The 6000-nt window shown below is 53.4% G+C and overlaps 1 protein-coding gene across 1 annotated transcript in view; it reads right to left on the reverse strand.

Annotated features, from left to right (window-relative positions):
• slc45a3 (solute carrier family 45 member 3) overlaps positions 1 to 4218 on the reverse strand; it is a 29194-nt gene extending 24976 nt beyond the window's left edge. The window contains exon 1 of the mRNA XM_033042906.1: positions 4062 to 4218. The gene's annotated coding sequence lies outside the window, so the exon portion shown is untranslated. The remainder of the gene's footprint in view (positions 1 to 4061) is intronic.
• Positions 4219 to 6000: the final 1782 nt, after the last annotated feature.

The raw sequence follows: 6000 nt of genomic DNA on the forward strand, positions 1-6000 counted from the left end.
CCTGGAGTACTGTGTGCAGTTTCAGTTTAGATTAGATTAGTTTTGTTAGGGATACACCTCTGGCCCACTGAGTCCGCACCGACCAGCGATCCCCGCACACTAACACTATCCTACACACACACACACACTAGGGACAATTTTATAATGATACCATCCCAAACAACCTATATAAACCTGTTCAAGAAGGAACTGCAGATGGTGGAAAATCGAAGGTACACAAAAATGCTGGAGAAACTCAGCGGGTGCAGCAGCATCTGTGGAGCGAAGGAAATAGGCAACGTTTCGGGCCGAAACCCGGAAGGGTTTCGTCCCGAAACGTTGCCTATTTCCAGAAGGGTTTCGGGCCGAAACGTTGCCTATTTCCAGAAGGGTTTCGGGCCGAAACGTTGCCTATTTCCTTCGCTCCATAGATGCTGCCGCACCCGCTGAGTTTCTCCAGCATTTTTGTGTACAACCTATAAACCTGTACGTTTTTGGAATGTGGGAGAAACCCGGAGGTGAATCTTTGGAGTATGTTTTAGATGAGTTTAGAGGTACAGTGTGGAGACAGGCCCTTCGGCCCATCGAGTCCGTGCCGACCAGCGATCCACGCACACACCAACACCCTCCCACGCACTCTAGGGAACAATTGACATTTACGCCAAGCCAATTAACCTACAAACCTGTACGTCTTTGGAGTGTGGGGGGGGGGGGGGAGACGAAAGGTCTCGGAGAAAAAACCCACGCAGGTCACGGGGGAGAACTGTACGGACAAACTCCGTACAGACAGCGCCCGTGGTCAGGATCGAACCCGGGTCTCCGGCGCTGTAAGGCAGCAACTCTACCGCTGCGCCACCGTGCCACCCCAGGGATAAATATTGGCCAGGTGGTGGGAGAAAATCCTGCTGCAGTTCGTTAAAATAGGATTTTCATAATCAACTTAACATGGAATAATTTAAATAAAAGTTAAGAGCACTCTGCCCTCAAACATTTGTCGGGTATTTTTCGACATGCGCCACCGTGCCGCCACGGGAAGATCAACGTTCAGCGTGGAACCCCGTCACGGCTCGGAGCACAGAGGACACACACTCAAGGAGCTAAAATACACCAACGTAAGCAGTCTATTCCAGGCCCACTTGGCAAAATAGAGTGACCAGTGAATCAATAATGAATCACTCTGCTGCCGACCAAACATGTTATTCCTTCCCTTTTTATACAGAGACCTCCCCATTACCGCTTTGGAAAAGGCTCTTAATAAAGGCACCTCACCCCGGAGACTGAAACTAAAGAGGGAACATTGATTGAGGTTGCGTCCGAGAGTGGCAGCCTTGACCACAATGCAGTTAGAAACGTGTATCGTATGAAATTCCCCGAAGCATAAATATCTTGGCGTCATGCAAGCCGTCGAGCTAAGTGTATCGGTCCAAAGCTCGAATTTCAGCCTTCTCGACAAGGCCGAGTTTAGTTTATTCTAGAGACACACCCTTCGGCTCGCCGAGTCCGCGCCGACCAGCGATCCCTGCACACCTGATTAGTGCGGGTGTCAGGGGTAACGGGGAGCAGGCAGGAGAATGGGGTTAGGAGGGAGAGATTGATCAGCCGTGATTGAACGGCGGAGTAGGCATGATGGGCCGTCCGGCACTATCCTACACACTCGATACAAGTTACAATTTTTACCGAAGCCAATTAACCTGCAAACCTGCACGCACGTCTTTGGAGTGTGGGAGGAAACCGTTGAGGCGTGCCCCAATCATGCAGTAATTACCCCTCAGGGTCTTGGCGTGGGCTGGAATTGGAGGAGCGTGGAATTGCCAGCAGGTTGTAGGAGTTTTTTTTTTAGAGATACAGCGCGGAAACAGGCCATTCGGCCCACCGGGTCCGCGCCGACCAGCGATCCCCACATTAACACTATCCTACACACACTAGGGACAATTTTCACATGTATACCAAGCCAATTAACCTACAAACCCGCACGTCTTTGGAGTGTGGGAGAAAACCGAAGATCTCGGAGAAAACCCACGCAGGTCACAGGGAGAACGTACAAACTCCGTACAGACAGCGCCCGTAGTCGGGATCGAACCCGGGTCTCCGGCGCTGCATTCGCTGTGAGGCAGCAACTCTGGCGCTGCGCCACCGTGACCTCCCGCGACCGTTATGGTGATCGGGGAGGGGTGAGGCGACGAAGAGACTTCAAAACTAGGGACGTAATCATGTGCGGAAACTCCGGAGATGGTATTAGCCTTCGTGGGACCATGGAGGGGAAAAGATTCAATAGGAATCTGTGGGGTTAACATTTTCACCCAGAGAGTTGTGAATCTGTGGAATTCTCGGCCACAGAAGGCAGTGGAGGCCAATTGACGTTAGATAGAGCTCTTAGGGCTCGAAGGGCCGAATGACCTACTCCCGCGCCTGTTTTCTATTTTCTATGTTTTCCTGTGTGGGGTTATTGTTTATAACCTAAATATTCCTCTTTAAATATAAATGGGTCTGAAGATGGGTCTCGACCCAAAACGTCACCCATTCCTTCGCTCCAGAGATGCTGTCTGTCCCGCTGAGTTACTCCAGCTTTTTGTGTCTATTTTCAGTGTAAAGCAGCACCTGCAGTTCCTTCCTATCCTACTTCTGCACCTACTTTCTATGTTTCTATGCTTCCAGACAGTGAGGGTGGGGGGCAGAGAGGGGGAGGGGGGAGGGGAAAGAGGGGGAGGGGGGGAGAGGGGGTGGAAGAAAGGGGGGGAGAGGGGAAGGGGAGGGGAGGGGAGGAGAGGGGAGGGAAAGAGGGGGAGGGGGTGGAAGAAGGGGGGGGAGAAGAGGGGGTGGGGAAAGGGGGGGAGAGGGGGTGGAAGAAAGGGGGGAGAGGGGAAGGGAGCGGGGGGGGGGAAGGGGGGGAGGTGGGGAGAGGGGGTGGAAGAAGGGGGGAGAGGGGAAGTGGAGCGGGGGGGGGAAGGGGGGGAGGTGGGGAGAGAGGGGAAGAGAGGGGGAGAGAGGATGGAGAGAGAGGGAGGGGGGGGACCAACACACACACACACACATAAAGTGGCAGGAGGGGTCTAATGAAGGGAATTCTAGACAAACTCTTGCTCTCCGAAGAGGCCTCAGTTTAACCCTGACACTGCTGTACCAGATGGAGCCTCTTAATATTAAATGAAACTGTAAAGGGGACTGTTATCCCAGACCAACCAACCCATACACACAAACCCCCCGAAAACGCGGAAAGAACAGGACCCCAGCCCCCAGCTCCAACGACCTCAGTCTCTCTCTCACCCTCCCTCCCAAATCCACTCTTCCCATCCCCTTATCTCTCCTCTCCCTCCTCCACTCCCCCCCCCTCTCTCCCTCTCTCTCTCTCACCACCCTTTCTGCCTTCTCTCCTCTCCCCCTCTCTCTCCACCATCCTCCCTCCCCCCTCCTCCCCCTCGCTCTCCCCATTTCACTGGGAGCTTCACACTTTGACGCTAGTTAGAAAATAGAAAATAGGTGCAGGAGGAGGCCATTCGGCCCTTCGAGCCAAATGTTGGTAACAAGAAAAACAGCTGGCCCAAAGTGGAGGCAAACCAGAGTCTTTATCGCTTGTTTTTTTTACCTTTAGAGATATAGCGCGGAAACAGACCCTTCGGCCCCACAGACTAAAACTATCCCACACACTCACACACACACACACACACACACACATACTAGGGAGAAATTTACAATTTTACCGCAACCCGACTATCCTACAAACCTGCACGTCTTTGGAGCGCGAGGGGGAGGAAACCGGAGCGGAAAAACCCAACGCAGGTCACGGGGAGAACGTGCAAACTCCGCACAGACAGCGGGCCGCGGTCAGGATTCGAACCGGGGTCTCCGCAGCTGAGAGGCAGCAACTCTACCGCTGCGCCACCGTACCGGTGGCGCAGCGGTAGAGTTACTGCCTCTCAGCGCCGGAGACCTCAAGCGCCCGAGCCGTCGAGAGTCAAGAACGCCTCAGGCAGCGCACGACAGCGTGGTTTTTTTTTTTTTAACTTGCAGCACCTTAACTACAATGAAAGTTCCTCCACTCCAACAAAAGCCTCCACTCCTCTCCCAAGCAAAAAAATACGTACCGTCAAACTGCACCCTTCAGCGATGGGGAACAGGCTGCTGAAAATCACCTCTGCTCCTGTGAAACACCTCTGCTCCTGTTTCACGAAGTCGCCTCTACTACAAGTGTTGAAATCAACTTTCCAGGACACTCCTTCGTCCTGTTGCTTCAGGAAGTGGATTAACTACCTGATGATCCAACCTCAGCAGCCCTGCCACCACCTCCCACTGCCTGCCCCTCCCTCCCTCCCTCCCTGCCCCTCCCTCCAACTAAACCCCCCCCACCCTGTCCCACGGTAGTCGTTGTTGTTTGCTCAAGAGTAACTCGGGAGAGGAACTTGGTGCATAGAAACATAGAAACATAGAAAATAGTTGCAGGAGTAGGCCATTCGGCCCTTCGATCCTGCACCGCCATTCAAAGGCACATCGCAGAAATGAGAAGCAAACGGCAAACTTTAGACGTACACGTGGGAACTGGTTGAAACTCGTGAACTTCAACTTGGAATCTCGTAGAAAACCACGAGTTTGATTTTTTTCTTCTTTTACTCGGGATATGGAATTCCCTGCCACAGAGGGCAGTGGAGGCCAGGTCATTGGATGGATTTAAGAGAGAGTTATGCCCCTGTCCCACTTAGGAAACCTGAACGGGAAACCTCTGGAGACTTTGCGCCCCGCCCAAGGTTTCCGTGCGGTTCCCGGAGGGTTTTTGTCAGTCTCCCTACCTGCTTCCACTACCTGCAACCTCCGGCAACCACCTGCAACCTCCGGGAACCACCTGCAACCTCCGGGAACCGCACGGAAACCTTGGGTGGGGCGCAAAGTCTCCAGAGGTTTCCGTTCGGGTTTCCTAAGTGGGACAGGGGCATTAGATAAGTGATTTAGGGGTTCGTGGAGTCAAGGGATATGGGGAGAAGGCAGGCACGGGTTATTGATAGGGGACGATCAGCCATGATCACAATGAATGGCGGTGCTGGCTCGAAGGGCCAAATGGCCTCCTCCTGAACCTATTTTCTATGTTTCTATGATAACTTGTGGGCGGACTCGCACCGTGGGACAGCGCTGTTAGGGTTTAGTTCAGAGTTACAGCGTAGAAAAACAGGCCCTTCGGCCCACCGAGGGCGTGCAGACCAGTGATCCCCGCACACCGACACTATCCTGCACAAGCCAAGGGACATTTTTCAATTTGTTTTAACCGGAGCTGGCGGAGTAAGACTCGACGGGCCGAATGGCCTCATTTTTGCTCATGTCACCTGTGGCTGGCACTATCACACACACACTAGATTTTACCGAAGCCAATCAACCTACAAATCTGCACGCCTTTGGAGCGTGGGAGGAAACCGGAGCGCCCGGAGAAAAACCCACGCGGGTCACGGCGGAGAACGTGCAAACTCCGCACGGCCAGCGCCCAGCAGTCAGGATCGAGCCCGGGTGGCATCTGGCGGCATAAGACTGCGGCCACAGCCGATTCGAATCGTCAGAATACGTTTTGGTTCATTTTCCAAACGTGATTCGTAGGTTCAAATTTGTACGGGATGCGGGCCGAGACACTTTAGATCCGATACTTGCGTCTTCCCGCAAACATCCCGCAAACTCCGGGCGCTGAGAGGCAGCAACTCTACCGCTGCGCCACCGCTGTGCGGTGGCGCAGCGGTAGAGTTACTGCCTCTCGGCAACAGAGACCTCAAGAGTCCCCCGCCATCAAGAGTCAAGGCGTCTGAAGAAGGGTTTCGGCCCCCGAAACGTTGCCTATTTCCTTCGCTCCATAGATGCTGCTGCACCCGCTGAGTTTCTCCAGCACTTTTTGTCTACCTTCGATTTTCCAGCATCTGAAGTTCCTTCTTAAACAATGGCTCAGCAGCTTAAAAGGAGGGTCCTAACCCCGAAACGTCACCTACCCATGTTCTCCAGCGACGCCGCCTGATCCTCGGGGTTACTCCAGCACTTTGTGTCTTTATTTGTAAA

This window comes from Amblyraja radiata, chromosome 24 (genome assembly GCF_010909765.2).
Source record: "Amblyraja radiata isolate CabotCenter1 chromosome 24, sAmbRad1.1.pri, whole genome shotgun sequence".
Lineage (NCBI taxonomy): Eukaryota > Metazoa > Chordata > Chondrichthyes > Rajiformes > Rajidae > Amblyraja > Amblyraja radiata.